The 24907-nt window shown below is 36.3% G+C and overlaps 1 long non-coding RNA gene across 1 annotated transcript in view; it reads right to left on the minus strand.

The window, feature by feature from the left end:
- Positions 1–443: 443 nt before the first annotated feature.
- Positions 444–24907, minus strand: part of LOC136792821 (uncharacterized) — a 142858-nt gene continuing 118394 nt past the window's right edge. Inside the window, exons 3-4 of the long non-coding RNA XR_010837287.1 lie at positions 18319–18515; positions 444–720 (exon numbers count right to left, since the gene is read on the minus strand). This is a non-coding gene — a long non-coding RNA (uncharacterized lncRNA). The remainder of the gene's footprint in view (positions 721–18318; positions 18516–24907) is intronic.

Below are 24907 nucleotides of genomic sequence, written 5' to 3' on the forward strand. Positions count from 1 at the left end.
ACTGATCTCAAGGTACTCATCCTCGGGAGGCTGAATGGGGGAGCACAGCTGTGGAAAGCAGCTGTGTGCTCTGGTAAATTGGCTACAAGTGTGTGGGTCAGTCCTGGGGAGGAGTCCTGGGGGACTCCTTTGAGTCCCCCAGGCTAGTTGCCTCTAAAAATAGCCTCTTATCTAGACTTCAGCGTATTCTACAAATATTACCATTTTCTTTGTGTGCCACGATGGGAAAACTGTTGGAAAGGACTGCTTTGACAGCACTGAATTTGAAAGAATGCCAAAAGGATGTGCATTTTCTGCTAGGGCACGGCTGTTGTCCCAATAGTTTAAGGTAATGGGAAATAGAGAAATTTTCTCATTTCGGCCACTGACTCAGTGTAATTTTGCGTAAATGACTTCAACATTGTGAGTCTCTATACACGAAAGGGCAAGAATAGATCATCTCTAAGATTTTAATGTTTTCTGTATTTGTGGACAGTTTACAATAAATGCAAGAACAGACATAAAATTGAGACATGATCTAGATGCCAACAGACCTAGCTAGCTCTATGGCATATTTTGTACAAAGTGGCTTCCTTTGGATTTATGAATCTCACCCAATGATTTTTTTTATAGCTTTTAGCATTTACTTGTCTATTTCAAGCAAATGTCAAGAGACTGATTTCAGACCACATCTCACCATACAATGTGTTCATCAGTAGCAAAATCTCTCTGAAGGTCAATCTGAAAGAGAAGGCAAATTGGATATTTTAAATAAGAGCTGCTAAAGTAGATATGAGTAATTACAGTCAATGTAAGAATGAGTTAAGTAGATTTATTTTTAAAAGAATGCAAGCTGGAATATTCTGCCAATGCTTTTAATCAATTTTTTTATTAAATGGCTGGATCCATTTAATATAAAAGAAAAGAGAATATTTTATCTCAAGAAGATGATTAGGATATTTTATTAGCAGTCCTTAGATTGTAGCCAGTTCATCTTTAGACATGAATTCAACCCAAAAAGCCTTGAGAAGATGCTCAGTATTTATTATATACCTCCTAAGTTCTAAGAGAAAAAGAACAAAGTTATATCAAAAAAGTTTAGGGGAGATTCATAGTACTTCTCTTGAATTTGTCTTGCCAGGGGGTTCTAAATGTTTTGAATGCATCTCTGTCTTCAGAATAACTGCAATCAATGAGGCAAATCCAGACAATGGAGAATATACCTGTGAGTAAGTGAGCCACTTACAGAGAGGCATTAATTATTTGAGCACAATGATAATTCTGAATAGATTTTGCTCACTACAGTGTTTTCTGAAATGTGGGATGCCCATCATTAACTACAAGATAATTTTAGGTGGTACACGAAGAGCACTAAAAAGCATTGCATCACATGGCAAGAAAGTTACTAAGTGTTCAGTTCTTTTCCATTCCTTACTCATTAGGTCAACAGACAATTTTCGTTTGATGCTAGTTTCTTTCTTCTATTTTTAACTTACTATAACTCTTAAGAGACATGACATATTTGTATATTGTTCATAAATCAAAACTTCAATAAAAAGTCTTAATCTACCCTGTACCCCTGTCCATCTTCCCTCACTAGAGGCAAACATTATTACTAGTTTTGTTTATAATTTTTCCATTATCTATTATTCAAATACATATTATTTTTCTTATCTAAATAGTGTTATATACTTCTGTGCCTTGTTTTTAATGTTGTTTTGGGCTTAAACACTTGCTAATATCCCTTTTAAACAGAAAGATCTCAGTGTTTCATCAGTTAATAGAATCAAGCTAAAATTTAATAAAAACTTTACTTTCACTGTATTAGTTTTTTTTTTTTTTTTTTGCTGCATTGGGTCTTGTTGCTGCGTGCAGCTTTTCTCTAGTTGCAGCAAGCGGGGGCTACTCTTCATTGAAGTGCGTGGGCTTCTCATTTCAGTGGCCTCTCTTGTTGTGGAGCACGGGCTCTAGGTGAGCGGGCTTCAGTAGTTGTGGCTCGCGGGCTCTAGAGTGCAGGCTCAGTAGTTGTGGCTCATGGGCTTAATTGCTCCACTGCATGTGGGATCTTCCCAGACCAGGGCTCAAACCCATGTCCCCTGAATTGGCAGGCAGATTCTTAACCACTGAACCACCAGAGAAGTCCCTGTATTAGTTTTAAAGTCATTATCTATGGCAAGAAAGAGTGATATGATACAATGCTTTCTTTATAAATACATTTAAGTAAAAATTTTAAAACTTGAATCAATGTAAAGGAAAAAGAAAAAAGCCCAAAGGGAAGTTCAGATCAGTATGGCCCCTACCATCACTGAAAGCATCTTCAAAGAATATGCTCATCATTCATTAAGAATAAAGGAAAATGAACTGAGTAGAAGATACGGTTTATTTATTTTTTTAATAGATCTTTATTAGAGTACAAGTGCTTCACAATACTGTTAGTTTCTGTTATACAACAAAGTGAATCAGCCATATGCATATATATATCCCCATATCCACTACCTCTTGAGCCTCCCTCCCACCCTCCCTATCCCACCCCTCTAGGTGGTCACAAAGCAACGAGCTGATCTCCCTGTGCTATGCTGCTGCTTCCCACTAGCTAACTATTTTACATTTGGTAGTGTATATATGTCAATGCCACTCTCTCACTTCATTCCAGCTTCCTCCTCCCCAGCCCCCATGTCCTCAAGTCCATTCTCTATGTCTACGTCTTTATTCCTGCCCTGCATCTATGTTCTTCCGTACGATTTTTTTTTTTTTAGATTCCATATATATGAGTTAGTGTAGTGTATTTGTTTTTCTCTTTCCGGATTAATTCACTCTGTATGACAGACTCTAGGTCCATCCACCTCACTACAAATAACTCAATTTCATTTCTTTTTATGGCTGAGTAATATTCCGTTGTATATATGTGCCACATCTTCTTTAACCATTCATCTGTCGACGGACACTTAGGTTGCTTCTATGTCCTGGCTATTGTAAATAGAGCTGCAGTGAACATTGTGGTACATGACTGTTTTTGAATTATAGTTTTCTCTGGGTATATGCCCAGTAGTGGGATTGCTGGGTCGTAAGGTAGTTCTATTTTTAGTTTTTTAAGGAACCTCCATACTGTTCTCCATAGTTGTTGTAACAATTTACATTCCCACAAACAGTGCAGGAGGGTTCCCTTTTCACCACACACTTTCCAGCACTGATTGTTTCTAGATTTTTTGATAATGGCCATTCTGACCAGTGTGAGGTGATACCTCACTGTAGTTTTGATTTGCATTTCTCTAATAATTAGTGATGTTGGGCAACTTTTCATGTGCCTCTTGGCCATCTATATGTCTTCTTTGGTGACATGTCTATTTAGGTCTTCTGCCCATTTTTTAATTGGAGTGTTTGTTTTGAGAAAGAAAAACGGAGCTGGAGGATTCAGGCTTCCTGACTTCAAACTATACTACAAATCTACAGTAATCGAGACAGTATGGTACTGGCACAAAAACAGAAATACAGATCAATGGTACAGGATGGAAAGCCCAGAGATAAGCCCACACACATATGGTCACCTAATTTATGGACAAAGGAGGCAAGAACATACAATGGAGAAAAGACAGCCTCTTCAATAAGTGATACTGGGGAAACTGGACAACTACATGTAAAAGAATGAAATTTAAAATACTACCTAACACTATACACAAAAATAAACTCCAAATGGATTAAAGACCTAAATGTAAGACCAGACACTATAAAACTCTTAGAAGAAAACACAGGAAAAACACTCTTTGACATAAACCACACAAGATCTTTTTTGTCCCACCTCCTAGAGTAATGGAAATAAAAACAAAAATAAACAAATGGGATCTAATTAAACTTAAAAACTTTTGCACAGCAAAGGAAACCATAAACAAGATGAAGACAGCCCTCAGAATGGGAGAAAATATTTGCAAATGAAACAACAGACAAAGGATTAATCTCCAAAATATACAAAGAGCTCATGGAGCTCAATATCAAGAAGATATGGTTTAGAAAAAATAGGGCTTCCCTGGTGGCGCAGTGGTTGAGAATCCGCCTGCTGATGCAGGAGACACGGGTTCGTGCCCTGGTCCGGGAAGATCCCACATGCCGCGGAGCAACTAAGCCCGTGAGCCATGGCCGCTGAGCCTGCGCGTCCGGAGCCTGTGCTCCGCAACGGGAGAGGCCACAACAGTGAGAGGCCCGCATACCGCAAAAAAAAAAAAAAAGAAAAAATAAATATGTAAGACATACCTCTGTTTAAGTCTAGTGAACTATGGACTATAGATGCTACTATTACTATTTTTATTTTTATAAAACTTGGGACTAAATTTCTGTGTGACAGTAATATGGAATTTGAGAAATAAAAGCATAAAGGGGAAGTTAAAACATGCTAAGTTACTTACCTTCTGGAGGGGAGGATTTAAACACTAAAAACTTTATATAGTTTATTTTATTTTATTAATACTTAATAGCAAGAGAAGCTGTAACTTCAGACTCAAAACCAACCAAGGAATGGGGAAAGCAAATGGAACAAAGAGATTCTACTAATCCAGCAGAATGCAAGAAAGACAATAAAATAAAGAAAAAAGCCTTGGTGTACAGAACTACCCAATATACACAAGCAATTAAACAGTTGTTGCCATTTTAAAATATTGCTCCAAATTCTTCAACATTCCCATATTGAGAGTTCTCTATATTCCTTCTTCTTAAACCTGGGCAGGATTATGACTACTTTGACCAATGAAGTGTGGCAGAAGTGATAATGCATGGCTTTCAAGACCATACATGCTTCACCTGAGTCTCCTCAATTGCTCACCCTCCAGACACTCCCTCTCAGAAACTCAGTCTCAGAAGACCAATCAACACAGAGAAATCACATGGAGGTGCTCTGATCAACAGTCCTAGCTAACCCCACTCTCCCAGTCATCTCACCCCCAGATGGTAACATGGGAAAGAACCTTCCAGATGAGCCCAGCCTCCAGATACTTGAGACATCCAAGTCTTGAAGTCTTCCCAACTAAGACCCCAGATGTACTTTGGGAACAGAGAGAAGTCATATTACTAATCCCGCAGGATCAAGAAGCATAATAGCATTTTTTATTACGCCAAAAAGTTTTGGGGTAGTTTGTTACACAGTAATAATAAATGACAAAAGAAAATAGTTTAGTTAAAACCATTTTCAACTTTATTTAAATGGAGTTATAATCTATGTATTCTTTTGTGTTTGGCTTCTTTCTCCCAACATGGCATATTTAAGATTCAGCCATTTTGTTGTGAGTAGCTATAGTTCATTTATTTTATTGCTGAATAGAATTTTATTATAGGAATATGCTCAAATTTATTTTTGAGTTCTTCTGTTGATAGTTGTTGGGTTTGTTTCCAGTCTAGGAGATACTAAGAACAATGCTACTTCTTATAAATGAACATTCTTATACATTATTCCTGGTGCAGATATCCACAATTTAACACCTAGGACCGGGATGCATAAGGTTGTTTGCCAAAGTAGTTGTGGCAATTTACACTCAAAAAAACAATGTTTGAAAAGTTCTGTTTCTCCCCAAAGTTTGGTATTACCAGACGTTTAAATGCTTTCAACCTGATTGGTTATGTCATTGCAATGTTAATTTGCATTTTCCTGACCGTTAATAAGGTTGGTTGAACAACTGTCCATATGTTTAATGGCTGTTTGAGTCTCTTCTTTGGTAAAGTGCATACGCTTGTATTACATTGTTTTTTCGTATCAATTTTGAAGTGATATTTCATGTATTTTCTGGATGTTGGTTGTCATCAGTTATATATGATTCAACTATCTTCTCTCAATCTTTGGCTTTTTATTTCATTCTCTTCATTTGTGGCTTTTGAAGAGTAGAAATTCTTCATTCTAGTACAGTAAAAATCATCAACTTTTCCTTTGGTCCAGACTATTTCAGAAGTAAATAATGCCAAGCTTTGAAGGAACAAACATTTTCTACTCTTTAGAAACTGCTTTCAAGTATTAAAAATGTAAAGAACCAACCTAATTCATTTTATGAAGCATGAAGCATATATGCTTATTTTATGGAGCATTATGAAATTAACTTGACATGAAAATTTAATAAAGACAATACAAGAAAACTATAACCAAATCTAACTTACAAACATAAATACAAATATATTAACAAAATTCTAGAAAATAAAATGCAACAGTGTATTAAAAATATGCATCATAATCAAGTAGATTTATCCTAGGAATATAAGGGTGGCTTGTTATCAGACAAAGAAATTGATATAATTCACTATAAAAACAAATTAAAAGAGTGCTATGGACTAAATGTTTGTGTCCCCCTAAAATTCATATTTTGAAACCTAACATCCAATGTAATGGTATTCGGAAGTGGGGCCTTTGGAAGACAATTAGGTCATGAAGGTGGAGCCCTCAAGAATGGAATTAATGTCTTTATAAAAAGAGACCCCAGAGCTTCCTTTCTCAGCTCTGTTCTTCAACATGAGAGGATACAAAGAACAGACACTGGATCTGCCTGAACCTTGACCTTAGACTATGATATATTTGTTACAGCAGCCTGAACTAAGAGAAAAACATATGAACATATCAAAAGGTGTACAAATAGTATTTGAAGAAATCCCACCTTTGCCTATGATACTAACTCATTAAATTAGGACTAGAGAATCTCCTCAATCTCGTAAAGGACATTTTAAAACGTTTACAACAAACTGCATAATTATCAGTGAAACTTAAAATATTTCAGTCAAGATCAAGAGAGGATTTAGGTAAGGCAAAGCCAAAATACAACAACCACAAAAAAGCAAAAACAAAAAGTTACCACTGCTATTACGGAATAAAAGGTAAAAGAAAGGAAGCACTTAAGACACTCAGTCATCATTATCATTATCTCCAGTTACTGTGATGGTCTACCTGAAAAAGCCAAGAAAAGTTCTGTAAACTAAGAGAACCAATAAAAGAGTGAGGTAGCCTTGCAGGTTACAAGGTTACCATTTTTAAAATTTTAATGGCATTTCCATATAACAGCGATAACAAAAGAGAAAATATATAGTAAGCCAATATCTCCTCAGTTATAAGCACAATACCTAACATAAGTTGTGGAAGAATATTTTGGAACTAAAGAAAAAAAACCATCATTATTGAAGGACGTAAAATGAGGCCATCTTTTTTTTTTGTATGGATGGTTTCACTAGTTTCACAGCTGATTTCTTTCCTTCTGCAATATTCTCATCTCCAGCAGGCAGGGGATCCATTTACAACATGAGCTAGATTCGTCCAAAACTTGCCAATGTCTTCCTTCTCTTTTAGAATAAAGCAGAGCTCACAGTAGAGTTCTACAAGGTCTCAGATCTGATCCACACTGTCCTTTGAACCTCATCTCCTGTGCTATCCTCACTCACCCTGCTCTAGTCTTTTTGCTCTGCCTTGAGCTCACCTCTCGAATTTACAGGGTTCCCTCTCTTTGAAACCCCCTCTCCCCCAAACACTCCTGACTACTTGGGTCTCTGTTCAAATGGCCCATTTTTATTACTTTCTTATATGACACACTGCTCTCTTCCCCGCCCTGGCACACTCTATCTTCTTTATTCCGTTTTGTTTCTCCATAGCATGATTTGCCATCTAATGTTCTCTATTGTTACCTGTTCCTTTGTTTGTTGATGGTCTCCTCCCTCCTTTCTTACAAATTTCATCAGGACAGAAACTGTCTTTCTTCACCACTGAGCTCCATTCCCAGCACCTAGATGAATTCATGGATGGGAAATGCAGTAATATTTTCAAAATGTTGCTTCTCACCAAAATAATCGATATATTTAATGAAACCCTCAAATCAACTTTGATATAGGGTATTTTTTTTTTTTTTTTGTAGGAGTTTATTAATTAATTTATTTATTTTTGCTGTGTTGGGTCTTCGTTTCTGTGCGAGGGCTTTCTCCGGTTGCGGCGTGCGGGGGCCACTCTTCATCGCGGTGCGCGGGCCTCTCACTGTCGCCTCCTCTCTTGTTGCGGAGCACAGGCTCCGGACGCGCAGGCTCAGTAGTTGTGGCTCACGGGCCCAGTTGCTCCGCGGCATGTGGGATCTTCCCAGACCAGGGCTCGAACCCGTGTCCCCTGCCTTGGCAGGCGGATTCTCAACCACTGCACCATCAGAGAAGCCCTAGGGTATTTTAATGTTGGGGAAACTAATGCTAAAGCAGGGAAACTAATTCTAAAGAATAACAAAGCCTAAAGGCATAAAGGTCTACTGGAAAAAAGAATTACAAGCATAGAGACTCACCCCACAAATGCATTGGTATATAGCTATAATAATTAATACCATATTTTATCAATGCAATTTTAATTAAAAATGGAAAGGGCTAGAGATCCCAGAGACAGCTGCCAGTATGTGATGGACTTGAGATATGAAAAACAGAACATTTTAATCATTACAGAGATTGAGCCATCAAATCTATGTTGCTAAGATGACTGGTTTTCCTCTAAAAATATAAGTAGACCCTTACTTCACACCAAAAAAAATACTGAATCAAAGACCCAAATGTGAACCTGTTGGAATAAAAGAAAGGATGTATTTACAATATTGGAGTAGAGAAAGATTCCTTAAGCAAGAACCCAAAAATACAAGTCACAAAAAGAAAGAAAAAAAAACCAGGTAATTTTGACTATATCAAAATGTATGCACTTCTTTCGCCAAAAATAAAAAGGCCTAAATCAAGCAAAAAGACAAGTTATATTCTGGGAAAAGATATCTACAACAAGTAGTATAGAAAAGCATTGATTAAGAACCAAGAAAAAAAAATAGGTAATATAAAAATAATCAAAGAATTTGAAAAGGCAATTCAGAGAAAAAGGAAACCCAATGGCTAATTGTATATGAAAAGATATTTACATCAGTAGTAATTGAAGAAAAAAATCTAAAAAATAGTGAAATGCTGCTTAATAATCAGATTCACATGCAAAGAAAAAAAAAACTGTTCTTAAAACTTTGGTAACTCAACATTTTTGTGAGGTTATGGAGAAAAAGGAAATCTAATATTTACATTGCAAATGGGAGGTAATCAGGTTATAACCACTTTGGAACAACTTGTCAATGTTTAGTATACTTGAGAATGGCTGCCCATGCATAAGAGAGGACATTTATGGAACTATTCATTGCAACAATTCTTGAAATAAAAAAGTGAGAACAAGCTGTATTTCCACAGAGGATGGATAAAATGAACTGCCTATGTCTGTATGTATCAATATGAATGTGTTAAAGGGTATTACATTCATTATATGGGGTTACTTTTGTTTGACGGAAAGGAACTGGGACTAAGAAGACAAAAGTGACATCGACTCCCTCTATATAATGTTTTTATTTCATAAAAATATGCAGCAGGGCTTCCCTGGTGGCGCAGTGGTTGAGAATCCGCCTGCCGATGCAGGGGACGCGGGTTCGTGCCCCGGTCCGGGAGGATCCCACATGCCGCAAAGCGGCTGGGCCCGTGAGCCATGGCCGCTGAGCCTGCGCGTCCGGAGCCTGTGCTCCGCAACGGGAGAGGCCACAACAGTGAGAGGCCCGCATACCGCAAAAAAAAAAAAAAAAAAGCACAAAAATATGCAGCAAAAGTACAAATTTTCAATGTTAATAAATCTTGATAGTGGCATATATAGAGACATACAATTCACTAAGAAAAAATGCAGATGTGTGACTGAAATGACTGAATTAGCATTTTATTTTTGTAAATCCTGATGGCTTGAATGTATTCATGTATCTGTGAAATGACTATATGCCCCGGATTCAATTTATATGAAATTTGATACAGCCGTACACATAACCTTAGTCTTTTGGTTAGGTCTCTTATTCTATTACTTTAGCATATTACTGCCTCTGTCAAATGACTGGATATATTGTTTTCATTGATTCATAATCGAGCTGCAAATTACCTCGCAAGAATGAAGGACCATATGCAAATCTTCTATCATTGTTACAGCTGAACAGCTGTTTACTCACAGACGCAAACGTTGTTTATGGTGTCTTTCGTACCACATACTAGTCTAGTTTTGATTATCCTGTTAATTGTTTTGTAAATAAAATTGCCTACTGTCTATATTCACTTGGATACACTATCCAAATCTAAAAGTGTGCTATCTCTGAGCCTTTTTTTTTTCTTTTGTCACAAAGGAAAATCAGACTAATGCTCACCTCTATGTGTGTTGTTTTCTCTCCAAGTAGGATATATGTTGCCATCTTTTATTGCTGTCATCTTGGTGATTCTTTGATAGGAGGGCTCAATTAATTAAAATACACTTAATGAGCCCTAAGTATGACATTCACTGTACTAGCTTCTAGGAATATAATGAACAAAATTCAGAACCTGTGCTGAAGAAGTTAATAATAGCCAGGTTATGTTTACTAAAATATCTGCCCAGCTACTTTCTGAGAGGAAAACAGTGCAATTAGTCTAAAATATTTTATGCCTTTTCTTTTCTGAAACTACATCCTAGGCATTTCATTAAATGTTAATGAGAGTTTGAGTCAATATTAACTAAGTTACTAGAAAGATAATGTGATAAAGTAAAATAAATCTATATGAATTTCTCTGAAATGATTATTAATGACTATTAACTTGGGCTAAACAGAATAAAATAAAATTTTAAAGAATTAAATGTAAGTATAGGATCAGCAGATAATGTCCCTGTGCAGAAAAAAAATCGAAAGGCATTTAAGACAGTGGAGATCCCTTAAAGAATGTCAGGAAGGTTATCATTCCCAGTGGCTGGTGGACAGTTCTAAGATATCTATTAAAAACTTGGGAGCTTTTTTGACTCTGAAAGAAAAATTTAACTCTGATTACACAGAATGCAGTGAAGACATAATCTCTATAGAGAGTTCCAGCCATTCTTCACCCAAATAGACAGATGGCCTCCCAAGACACTTAGTACATTCACAAACTTTAGCCCAGAATTTAGAGAGAAAGAAAAATGTATTCAATTACAACCAAAGATACTAATATCATTAAACCTCAAATGTTAATGCTTGTAAAGGGTTGGCTTAACTTGTTTCTCATGTGTAAATTCAAATACATTTGATCTGAAAGAGTTATTATGATTTCTATTCTTTCTACTAATTATTTTTCATTAAATTCAAATAAATTTAGTCAGAAGTAGACATGATTTTCATTCTTTCCATCAAGATATTTTTTCCATGAACTATTTGAGTGAGTTCCAGTGTCTTTTATCATTTATTAAAGAAAAGAACATGCACATTTTAGTGGTTCATTGACAAATGAAAGCACATTTAGGCATACTTATAAAATGACACAAGGTAATCAAAAATATCTAATAAAAACCATGGGACTATTGAGCTTACATTTTTCAAAAATGTATTCTTCGTTTCAAAGCTGCCTTACTATGATCAGGTCAAGGTGCCTGTGAGGTCCTCCCAGTCAACTGGCTTCACTAATGAAAGCAAATATATCATCTAAAATCCAAGCGTCCTAAAAGCAGACATTACCTCCCTGACATATCCATGAGTAAACAGACTAGATAGCAAGGGAAGAAACTGATAATTTGCTCCATTAAGTTGTGTGGGGCTGACAAGGTCAGCATGACACCTCCTTGCATTGTAGTCTCAGATGCAACTTTAAGCAATTAAAGAAGAAAAGATGTGAGCTATGAATTCGGCTGCACCAAGGAGTTTGAGTGCAGCTGAGGGCAACCGAAAGAGTCAGTGATCTGAAAAGCAGGTCCTTGTTGCCCAATATTTTATTGCATTTCTGACAACAGTTCATTTTAACAATTGTTAAACTGTTAACCATTTTTACATAGGAACTGCCTCGTGATAATACCTGCTCTGCTTTGGGAATAGCGGTAACAATTAAATGGATGGAACACAAAGAAGCAGATGGGATTATTTACTTCAATCTGCTACTTTGAGACAAATAAGTTTAGTATGTGCACCTGGAAATACGTATTTTATAATTAGTATTACCAATTCTCAGTTAATAGAGAGAATTTGTCCAATTTGTGTATACTCTTTTCTTTAGCTTTTTCTATATCTTGTTTGGGATTTTAGATTTAGAGCATTTCAGCTGCTCATCAAGATGTCTACTGGAGGTTAGTAAGTAAAACCAGAGTGTTTAAATTTCGTTTGCTCAGGAGCCTTGTAAACAGTTGTGGAATATTAAATATATTTGAGGGCATAGGTATTGACAATTGATTTTTATGTACTCTGTATGACACATTTTATATGCTAATATTTTGTTGAGGTTCTTTACATGTATGATCACTAGATATGTTGTTTTCTTTTGTAATATCTTCATATTAGGGTAATATCAGCCTCACTGAATGACTTAGGAAGGAATGTCTTCTTTTCTGACAGACATTGTACAAAATTCCTATTATTTCTTCTTTTAATTGTTGGGGGATTCACCAGTGAAAGCATCTGGGGTTGGTGCTTCCCTTTTCATAAAATTTATTCAGATGCTCTATTTCTCCTGTATATGAGTTTTCATAGTTTGTTTTCAAGTAATTGCTCCATTTCAAAAAAAAAAAAGCTGTTCATAACATTCTTTATTATCCTTTTAATGTTCAAGGAATCAGTATTGATGACTCCTCTTTCATTTTTGATATTAGTAATTTGTGTCTTCTCCCTTTTTGTCTTGGTTAGCCTGGCTAGCAGTTTATCAATTTTATTGGTATTTTCACCTATTAACTTCATTGATTTCCTTTATTGATTGTCTGCCTTCAATTTCATTGATCTATGCTCTAATTTTTTTTTTACCTTTTGCTTTAGGATTAAATCACTCTTTTTTCTTTAGTTTCCTTGGTAGAAGCTTAGATTATTGGTTTTAGACCTTTCCTCTTTTCTAATATATGCCTTTAATAATATAAATTTCCCTCAAAGGGCTGCTTTTGCTACATCCCACAAAATTTGATTGTCATATATTTATTTTCTTTTAGTTCAAAATATTTTAAAATTTTCTCTTGAGACTTTTGCATTGACAGATGTGTTATTTAGAAGTGTGCTCTTTAATCTCCCAATATTGGAGGATTTTCCAGCTACTTTCTGTTAATATTTTCTAGTTTAATTCATTGTGGTCTAAGAACATACTTTATATGATTTCTACTCTCCCTATTAAAGTGTGTTAAAGTGTTATAGAATGAGTACCATCTTGGTGGACATTCCACATCAGATTGAAAGAATGTGTTTTCTACTGCTGCTGGATCAAGTATTCTATAAATGTTAAGTAGATCCAGTTAGTTGATGGTACTGTTTATTTCAACTATATTCTTACCAATTCTTTGCAAATATCAAATACTAAGAATTATGTTGAAGTCTCCAACTATAAAAGGAGGGTTGTCTATTTCTCCTTGCAGTTCTATCAGTTTTTGCCTCATGTGTTTTGATGCTTTGTTCTTAGGTGTATACATGTTAAGGATTTTTATGTCTTCTTGGAGAATTGACTCTTTTATCATTATATAATGCCCTTCTTTATCTCTGATAATTTTCCTAGCTCTGAATTCTGTTTTGTCTGAAATTAGTATAACTACTCTAGCTTTCTTTTGATTAATGTTAACATGGTATAGGTTTGTCTATCCCTTTACTTTTAAACTGTGTCTTTACATTTAAAGTGAATTTCTCATAGACAACACGTAATTGGGTCATGGAGGTCAATTTCTTCGATGATGCATGACTTCTATTTGCTTTTCCAAACATTTATTTCCTTTTAACACACTTAACCATCTAAAAAGACTGGACCTCTGGCCATATAAAAGACCATGACAAATTGTAGTTGCTAGCTCATGTTCTTCTGTTTCATCTGTCCTTGTCAAACTCTTACCCAGTCTTTAGGCCTCAGACCAAACATCATTTCTCCATAAATAGCTCATGATTACATCAACTTTCTTTAAATTGTCGTAGGACTTTTCCTTTATTACTCTTATAGGTTTTTTTAAAAAGGCAGTTGAAAACCACAGACTATAATCCAGCAGGATGACCAAGATTGACAATATAGATTTTGGAATTTACCATATAGAAGCAATAAATGAAAGTACTAGAGAGAAGTGATTATGGTTTCTTCAATAAACAATTTAACTAGCATATTTAATGTATGCTATCATAGTCTATATTAGGGGCTGCAAAATAGAAGACACCAGGCTTGAAATATATAATAAAGAAAGTAAGCCCAATCACTCAGTAAATGTAGATCAATCCAGTAACTGTGATCTTGTTACTTTTTGTGATAATTGCCCATTAAAAAGACTGCCTATTCCATACTTGGTAAACCCTTGATTTAAAGTTTACTGTTTTTTATAACTTTTGGAGAAAATTTAAGCATAGTAAAAAAGACTTTCTCCAGATCTTCACAGGATTTTCTTACTAAAACATGGTTATGATTACTTATTCATCCATGCATTTATTCCCTTGACTTTTGAGCACATATAATGTGCAAAGCTCAGTGGCAGGAATTGGAAGTGGGAGAAGACTGATGAGTTCAAAGAACAACTGCTTTGGTTGACTAGACCATGCATTTCCTGAAGAGAAATAGAGAAAGGAGTTCCAAGGCCAAATGAAGTCAGACGATAGAGGACCTTAGAAAATTATGCAAAGGATTCTGATTCGGTGGCAAAGGGAAAGTAATACAACCTTTGATCAGGGAAATAAGATGATTAGGGATATGATTTAGAAAAAAACTGTGAGTAATAGAGGCAGAAGATTGGAATCCAGGGAAATACTCAGGCAACTATCATAGCTATGGGATGGAGTGATAGTACAGTGGAAAGGGAAAGAAAAGGAGAGATTGGGGGATCTAGGTGTTCCACAACTGTAATTTGGAAACTGATTAGATTCATGGGGCACAAGCAAGGGCAGATGCAAAATTTGCAGGCCCCCAGTGCAAATGAATGGTGTCTAAACTGTGGAGGCCCCTGTGCAAAAGGCAGGAAGACCCTAGGACAGCCTGTGTATGTCAGGCCCTTCTCAGCAGAGGGCCTTGTATGACTGCACAGGTCACATGCTCACAAATCTGGCCTTGGGCGCCAGGAAAAGGGAGAGTCAGATGATTGTGGGCACTGGTACCAGAGTGATGTTGTGAAGTTTAATAGAAACCAGTTCTTGAAGAATTCATCTTGAAGCAGTAGCAATGGAGACAAACAGAAGGAAATGAGTTCAGTTTTCATAATCAGTTGGAAGAGGGAGAGAAAACACAAAACTAACCCAAGTTTAAGCAATCAGCACCTCCTATGGAGACGCATTTGCCAGAAACAAGCAACTATACAAGCAACCCCCTCCTTTTTTCCACTTATTTTTGCCCTTTCTGTCTTGGGCTCTCGTTTCAGCTTGAGTCTCTCCTTCACCTCCCTTTTATAGGGATAGAATCATTCTGTTTCAAGGCAGTTTTAAAACTGTCTTCAAATTCTTTGATACTCCTCTGAAAGAAATCATGACTGAAGCCAATAAAGCACTGTGACACCCAGAAGCCTGTATTTTCCGCCTGTTTCCCTTGGAATACCGTCTCCAGATGTCTCTGGGGACACCATCTCTCAGAACACAGAGCCCTGCTGTAAGAAGCCCGAGGCACATGGGGGGTGGATGTGGAGGTGCCCCAGACTACGTCCCAGCTGAGCCCAGCCTTTTGCTTATCTCAGCCCAGGTACTATGCCTGCGAGTGAAGGATTTCAGCGTACAGTGATTTCAGCCTCTAGACACTAGTGAAGTCAGCCTCAGCCTTCAAGTCTTCCCAGCTGAGGCCTTAGACATCCTAGAACAGAGACAAGCCATCCCCGCAGTGCCTTGTTTGAATTCTGAACCCACAGAATCCATCAGCATTACAAAATGGCTGTTTTACACCATTAAGCTTTACGTTGGTTTGTAACACAGGAAAAGTCATTGCGACAGCCTCTGTCTTTCAAGTAAACTGGGACAAAAAAAAAACCACTTTTTTTTTTTTTTAGTGGGAGATGGAGTGTGGAAAATGCCAAATTAATTAATTTATTTTTCCATTTTTATTACAATATGCTGACACATAACTTTGCATTAGTTTAAGATGTGAAGCATAATCATTTGATAAATGATTAGCACAATAAGTTTAATTAACATCTATCACCTCATATAGTTACAGAATTTTTTTCTTGCGATGAGAACTTTTACGATCTACTTTTAGCAACTTTCAAATATACAATACAATATTGTTAATTATGGTCACCATGGTGTACCTTTCATCCCCAGAACTTATTGATCTTATAACTGGAAGTTTGTCCTTTTTTGACCACTGTACCCATTTCCTCCAGCATCTGCCAACCATCAGTCTGTTCTTTATATATATTTTTTCTTTTTAGATTCCACATATAAGTGAGATTATACAGTATTTGTCTTTCTCTGACTTAATTCATTTAGCATAGTGCCCTCAAGGTCCATCCATGTTTTTGCAAATGGCAAGATTTCTGTCTTTTGTATGGTGAATAATATTCCTTTACATATATATATATTTATACACACATATATGGATAAAGAAAATGTGATATATAGATATATATATATATATACACATGTATATAGATGTATATATACACACACACACATCACATTTTCTTTATCCATTTTTTTCTTTTTCCTCTCAGCTCACTGAGATAGGCAAAGCTATTTTAAAGACATTTACCATAGAGCTAAGAATAACAAAAATAAAATACTATAGAAAGTACATTAAAAATTTTTTAAACTTACAAGGGTTAGACTTCTGACATTAACACATCTAATTTATTTACAGATACACAATACATTTCATCGTATGACAACCCACACAAATCTATTTTTAAATTCCTTAACTTTTTTTCTACTACTCTTTGCTATGTGTCTCTTTTTCCTTAAAAAGATACTATGCTCAGGAAACGCGGCTGAGAGGGAAAACAATGGAAGGACATATTTCTAGCTGAATAACGCAATGCACACCCTCACCCAGGTTGTCCAGCAACCATCAATCCAGGCTCAGAAAATCTAGTTTCCACTCTTCCTTCTCCTTTAATCCTTTCGGGCAGGTCAGGTAAACCTTTACCACGAAAGAGACAATTGGGCCAGATCTTCAATGACACCTTATTCCTGGGGAATAGTTAACAGTCAACAAACAAACTGAAGAAATGCATGGAATAGGCAAAGGCCCAGAATTAAAGAAAAAAAAAAAAAAAAAAGAAACAGTGTCCAGGAGAGGCACTGTCACGTTGTGTAACCCAGTGGTGAAATGCTGGGGTGCTGTGAGTGTACCATTCTAAAGACAATGGTAGAACTTCCCTGGTGGTCCAATGGTTAGGACTCTGTGCTTCCACTGTAGGGGGCACGGTTCGATCCCTGGTCTGGGAAGTTCTGCATGCCAAGCAGTGTGGCCAAGGGGAAAAAGAAATGGTTTCAGGTTTTTAAAAAAATACAAATAAAATTAAGACAATGGCAATATTATCTGAGTGCAATGGGCTCAAAAAGAGGAATTTCTGTAATTTCTCAGCCAAATCAGAAAATTTGAGTGTTTTCTGCCAAACACATGAACGAAGCTATTTATTTGGACTTGAAATGTACTTTTACAAACTTGAAAGTCATAAAAATATGACTTTAGTCAAATAGCTGCTTGACACTTTTTCATTTCAATATTTACTTATGTAAGCTATTTTAAAACAAATAATTTCAACCAGGTACTAAGAGTACCTCTAAAAGGGACTTTTGAAACTTACAGTAAATTTCACCAGATTCCCCTTTATTCATCATTTTCTCTATATGATTTGAAAAATCAAAGACATTACTTAAATTTGAAAGGCCATTTTACTTGTTAATTGTTAATAGGGCTTAACATCAGCAGCAATAAAAAGCCACTCAAAAACTCAAAGGAGAAACAGTGATTAAAGACACTGGGTTTTGGAAAGATTAACAAGGTTACTTCAAACAGTATATGTTTGCCGTGGCTGTCGTGTATTTGGGTGTCTCTGTGTACGTATGATGGGGCAAGGATGAAGAGGAACTGGGGATTTGTGCTGACATGAAAAGGCAGCTGTAACTTTAAAAATTAAATGCAGACTATTTTGGCTTTATAAAAATGTTTTCACAGAAGCCAAAAATGTAGATTCCCTTTTGCCCCAAACATCTGAACACTGATTCATTCTATAGTCTCCTTGAAAATATGTATCAATATGGGAGAAATGGTCCCCTCCACCTTCCAGATGCTAAAGGATGATGACTCATTAGTCAAACGAGGAGCTCAGATCTCTCCCTCTAACTCAATCCACTCTGCAGCTTTTCACAAGTTAATAGCACACATCACAATGCCAGAGACAGAATACAAATGTGTTATGCTTTAATTTTTATTTTAATGTCATAAGAAGCTTACCTATAAAATAGGCTGAGGGCTTCCCTGGTGGCGCAGTGGTTGAGAGTCCGCCTGCCGATGCAGGGGACGCGGGTTCGTGCCCCGGTCCGGGAGGATCCCACGTGCCGCGGAGCGGCTGGGCCCGTGAGCTGTGGCCGCTGAGCCTGCGCGTCCAGAGCCTGTGCTCCGCAACGGGAGAGGCCACAACAGTGAGAGGCCTGCGTACCGCAAAAAAAATACATAAATAAATAAATAAAAATAAAAATAAAATTGGCTGAAACATGCTTTTGTATTCTGTGAATGTATTCTAAGATGACAACTTAGCGAAAATATTTTTATCTAATTGTCTTTTTACGGAGTGAAGAAAAATATTACCATATCAAAATTTCTCTTTCCCTTTTCTTGTCCCACTCCCTGCCTGTTCTTAACATCTAGGAACTAGTCTACATTTATGCTCTCATGTAATAAATATACACATATATAGTGTTGGCTTATAACTAAAAGTTTAGCATCTTTATCATACTTTATAATTTTCATTAGAAACAAAATAGCATACTACATTACCAAGGCAAATTATATACCCTTAGTAAGGGAATTATTTTAAACTACTGTTCAGCCATTTACAGTTTCATTCAAGTGATTTTAGATCTTGTCATAAAATCAAAATATAGACATTAGCAGCTTACTGAGGACGAAAGAGAAGTTCCCTTCATTTATTAGTTCATTTAACTAATTTTTTAGGCACCTGCCATATCAAGCCCTATCCTAGACAGTTGGAATATAGACACAAACATACAAAGAAGACTTTCGTCCTGCAGGAGCTTATGTTTTGATGTACTGTGTTGTTCCAGGTTCCTGAATGGACTTTTGGGCCAACCCAATATGTTGGAGGAAAATGGGATTTCAGAAATAAACCTAACTGAACACAATTTTTCTAAGTCAAGGTCATTTAAAAAGTACCAGATTTAGAGATAACTCACTTCTTTAAGGCTCTACATTACTTTGGATCTTTTAAGTGTGAAATAGAAATTTCAAAACTCCAAATGCTAGAGATCTGTCAGTAGGCTTTGTTAGTTTTTGATGTTGCTGTTTTTTAGTTATTTCTTAATTCCTTCATTCTCTGTCAAAGGCAATGCTAAGTGTCATTCAGCTACTACCTTCCCTGAATTCAGCCCTGAGCTAAATAAGTAGTTGTTTCAAACAGACTATTCATCCTGCGCACTAGAGCTAGCAAAGGGTTCTGGGACAAAGAGCTGATCCCAATGAGTCATGAGAGTCATGGCTAGTCCTGAGGGGACTGTCACTTGACTGCCTCAAAAGATGTATGTGCTCTTCTTCCCTCCCTCCCTCCCTCCCTCCCTCCCTCCCTCCCTTCCTTCCTTCCTTCCTTCCTTCCTTCTTTCCTTCCTTCCTTTCCTTCTTTCATCCCTTTTATTTCTTCTTTCTTTCCTTCTTTTTCTCTCTACCTTTTGCTTTCTCTCTTCATTTGTTTACGTACTGATTTTTAGCAAACACTGTGTTGGAGATTAGTTAATAGAATCTATATAAACTAATGAGGACTCTCTGCACTTTACACTTATAATACATTCAGTAAAATCATACATCATTTTTGTGGGCTACTGATATAAACTTTCACATTTCCTCATCAAAGGACAGGCAACAAGAAAATATTTTATGTTTGTTTCTTTTTTTTCCACTTTATATTTTTATTTAGACACCAACCAGAACAATCCTTAGATTAGAAAGTATTTCCTGAGAACACACTGTTTAATGAGTGTGAAGCCCAGTGCTATGTGCTAGAGATAAAGTGATACAAGCCACAGGCCTTGAGGAACTCTGACCCTAATGGAGCTCCTCTAATATGCTATGCTTGTTAGTTTCTATTTCTCTTTGCCTTACACTTTTAGTTCCGCTGAACATATTGTATGTGTGTTAGTCTCATCCCGAGGTATCTCTGCTTGCCGTTGCTCTCTGATTTCAGAGCCTCTCCTTTCAGACTCTGCTCATGAACTTGCTCAAGGTTCAATTTAAGAGGAAACTGTAGAGGAATGCATCTTCTTATTTCATCCAAACTTAGCCACCTGCGGTAATCACCACAGGTCTATGGCTCTGCTCCCTTGTTTTATCTCTCCTGGCCAACCTTAGTGTTTGGGCTGTTCCCCTTTGATTTATGCAATCCATTAAATTCCACATCCTACAGTAATGCAGGGAAGGAGCTATAAACGACTTTTGCTGAGAAGAACAACTTCAAAATGATCAGTATATCACCATTATGTGTTATTGAATAGCAACAGAATTTGACTTCGATTGACGTGAGTTGAAAAAAGAATTAGGCATTTCACGGAAACAACAGGAGGGCCGGAGAACAAGGCTTAGTGTTATATAGCTGGAAACAATAGCCCACATCTTACACGGAACTGATGTAATGAAGACACATTTCCACACTGAGCTCTGAGTATTATTGTTAGTGTCGCAAGCACTAGTGCTCTGAGAACTACTCCGTTACAGACTCATGAGTTTCTGCTTCTTTGGATCCAAAGGGCTCCAATTCCATCCCTGGGATAGGTGCTTGTGACTGTCAGAACTTCCAAGCCCAGATGCAAAGAAAGATGGCAAAGCAAGCCTCTGGCGTTTTCAGTTTCCATAATAGGAGGTTGATTCTGCTCCCTCCTTGGCTTATAAGAGCTCATAATATTACTCCAAATATAGGCAGGCAATTCGGAGACTGGACAGCCAAATATGTCGACAAATGTCTGTTTCAACATTCGAGTTGAAAATTGTCATCATATTGGATAGAATCATATATGTTGAGGAGCTGACAGGCTACCATGTCCCTAAGCATGTATTCTTATTTATCAAAGCTTATGGTCAATTTCCCATAGGACACACACACACAGAGACACACACACACACACAGAGAGAATCAAATCCCCAGAATACTTGCTCCTGAACCTCAGCTGAAGAGTTAATTTGTCTAAATGCTTGTCAATTCCATGAAAAATAAGAGTGAATAGAAATTAACCTTTTGGGGTACTTGGGGTATGATTTTTTCCATTTGCTTTTTTGCTTGCTGATGAGGGCACATACATACTTTTCGTACGGAAGCCTAAAATATTAGATATAACTGAGCAAGAGTACAGAGTTGTAGTGTATATAAGTTGGTAAGAGCTTTAATGTTATATTCATAGGGTAGGATGCTATACGGTAAACCCATATAAAAAGGAAAACTCACAATTTCCATTTTTCTCTTCTTTTTATTTTCACAGTGCACATGCCCATGCATTATATAGCACTACAGTTGCTGAACTTTTGTTTCCATTAAGAATGTAGTCTCACTTTTTTTTTTTAGTCTCACTTTTTACTTCAACTATTTCAAGCAAACCAAATAGTTGAAATAAATCTGATACACTACTACTGCTCTAAATTGTTACTGTTGCCTACAGAGGATCAGCACTCTCTGTTGGACACTTGGAATAATGAATGTGGTCTCCAGATCAGTGCTCTGATGTCATTAAATTCTGCTGTTTGTCTTAATGACAAGACCTTCTTTTTGTACTTACTTTATAGAATAATCTGAAGTTAAATGACTTTCATGGAGAAATCCAGAATTTTTAGATAGCTGAGAATAATGTAAAAATTAAAGCTGTTAATGCATATATACTGGTAGATCTAATCACCTGAAGGGCACTGGGGTGAGGAAACAAGAAATGCTTTCAGATCATCATCACTTGTCATTGCTAAGCAGATAGACCATGAATAAGAATTTACAATCATTCCTTGGTATCCACGGTGCATTAGTTCCAGGATCTCCGCAGCTGCCACAAAATATGAAGATACTCAAGTCCCTACAAGTCCCTACGTCGTTTATATACGACGTAGCATCTGCATATCACCCACCTACATCCCCGTATACTTTAAATCATCCTCCCTAGGTTACTTATAATACCTAATGCAATGTAAATGCTACCTAAATCGTTGTAAATACAATGTAAATGCTATGTAAATAGTTGCCAGCGCTAAGCAAATTCAAATTTTGCTTTTGGGAACTTCCTGAAAATTTTTTTCCTCCAAATATTTTTGATCCAAGATTGTTTGAATCCCAGGATACAGAACCCAAGGATACAGAGGCCTGACTGTACTCCTTCAACTAACACTTTTTGAATACCTACTATCTGTAAGAGGGGCTAATCATATGGAAACAAGGATGACTACGATAGCCCTGCCTTCTCACTCTGAAAAATTGATAGGGTTGAAATGTTTATGAAGTACTTCTGATACTAAGTAAGCAAAATATAGATAAAACTGAATTTTTGAATGTCCAGTGCCATAATTCCTAGTATTGTGAGGAATTTAATTCTCAGAAATAAAATAGAGGTGAGCGTATTATTAAGACCACAGACTCTGGGAACTTACTGTATCTACCCATATCCACCCACGATTTATTTTGATATCTCAAGTAAAAGATTTCTAGACTCATTTGCTTACCTATAAATTATAAGTGTAACTTGGGATGAAAATAATGCTGGTTTTTTTTAGTGCTTGTTATGTGCTGAGTTCTTCTCTAAGGACTTAGCCTGTGTTATCTCATTTAATTCTTACAACAATCTTATTAGATGTGACTTTTTCCCCACCTTGAAGAGATGAAGAGACAGGGGCACAAAGGGCTTAAACAATTATTGAAAGATCACGCAGCTTGTTATACTTGACAGAGTCAGGGTTCAAACCCAAACACAGGATCCAAGAGTTCTCTATTTTATCCTACGTCACAGGTACTTTTGTGTTTAACCTATTTTATTAGAATGTGGGGAAGGTAGAGACTGTTTAGCGACAGCTTTTAGATCTTTAGAAAACCAGTGATCTAGACAGAAATAGGGCATCTGGTTGTCTATGGCTAAGGACTAGTTATGATAACACAAACTGATAGGCATGTAACTTGTAGCCATTCAAGGGATTCTCTAACAATATGTCAGCTCAACATCACTGCAATGAACAATGGATATGTCGTAGTCTATGATAATCACGTTTCTTCCTTCAATGTTGACCAAGCACAAAACATTTTATATGTGTTTCTTGCCCCTCAGGCATATATGACATATATATATATATAACATATATATCTTGTTTCAAAGAAAGAGAAGGTATTTTAGTAATTAGCATAAGTGGAACAAACTTTAATTCAGCAATCATATAGAATGAGATGCTCTGGTTCATCGATATTCTTAATAATAAATTCTATTTATCATTGATTCATATGCCTATTTGTTAAGGTCTTATATTCATTTAGTTTGTTTCCTTGTCTTAAGTCTTCCATGAGATTGCAAGCACACTGAGTGCTCGGATTAAATCCCATGAGTCAGCTGCTTACATAACAGTTCCAAATGTTAAATATGGAAAATAAATACCCCATCGTCAAAATAGTGAAATTATTAACATTATAAAATAAATTGCAAAAGAGGTGCTTAATTTAACGGCAAATATGCCTATTTTAATAAAAGCAAGTTGTTTCCTAAGCCGTTGTCACTCCCTTTTAATTGAAACCAAAATGATTATGACTTGACACAAATGAGAGATTCATACACATGCATATTTATAGTATTGTGTACATAAAGAATCTCAGTAATAATTTGATTTATAAAACCAGTGTTACACTCCTTTAATTAGGTACAAATGTTAAGGCACAAATAGGGGCAAATATCAGAAAAAAAAATATGTCCTCTCTTAGGGGATTCAGACTGACCAAATAGCAGAAATTTCACTTTGTCATGTCTTTTGTCTCCTAAAACCATTAATAAATATGTGAATCCAGTATTTCCATAATGATGGAGAAAACAATATTTATGAATTTAAATATAAACACAATTATAATTATATATCCTTGCTTTAAATTCTGAAAAAAGAAAAAACTGACATGTGAGCTATGGCAATGACATGCCTTTAGAGCATATTCTCATGTTTTACATGGTATCTCTAAGTGAAATCTAAATGGTTCAAATCAAAATCACTTATTATTGTACAAAATATACATCAGGAGTTGTTCATACTAATCAATAACTATTATTTGAAGAACTTTGAAACTGGGAAAGTCTTAAGACTCATCCAACCTTGGGACAAACTCTTGGTGACTTCATGATGCCAAAACATTGATTGGAAATGTCAAATCTGAATTAGTCAATTATGTGTTTTCTTTTCTCTTTCAATACTAGCAATAAAAAACTGGTACAATTTTATTTGCGTCAGGCTAAAAACAAATCTAAACAATCTTTTCGAACATTATTTGAGGAGAATAATACATTGCAGGAGATGCAATTTAGTGGTAACCACAAAGTCAGGGAAGAAGTTACCTCTGGGGCGTAGAGAGAGGAGCATAATGTATTACGGAGAATCCTACACAAGGCTTCAAAGATACTGATAGTGCTTGCTTTACTTATTCATTTCAGTAATGGGCCTATAGGTGCTCATTTTATTTTAATTCTTTAAACTGTGCGCGTGTGTATGTGTCCTTTATTCTATGTAGGACAAAGTTCACAATAAAAAATTAAAGATTAAAATGATTTTAATCACCGAATGAACACATTTTGGCATCCTGTATATCCATTGTTAGCTTATCTAT

The sequence above is a fragment of the Kogia breviceps genome, chromosome 16, assembly GCF_026419965.1.
Source record: "Kogia breviceps isolate mKogBre1 chromosome 16, mKogBre1 haplotype 1, whole genome shotgun sequence".
NCBI classification, from domain to species: Eukaryota; Metazoa; Chordata; class Mammalia; order Artiodactyla; family Physeteridae; genus Kogia; species Kogia breviceps.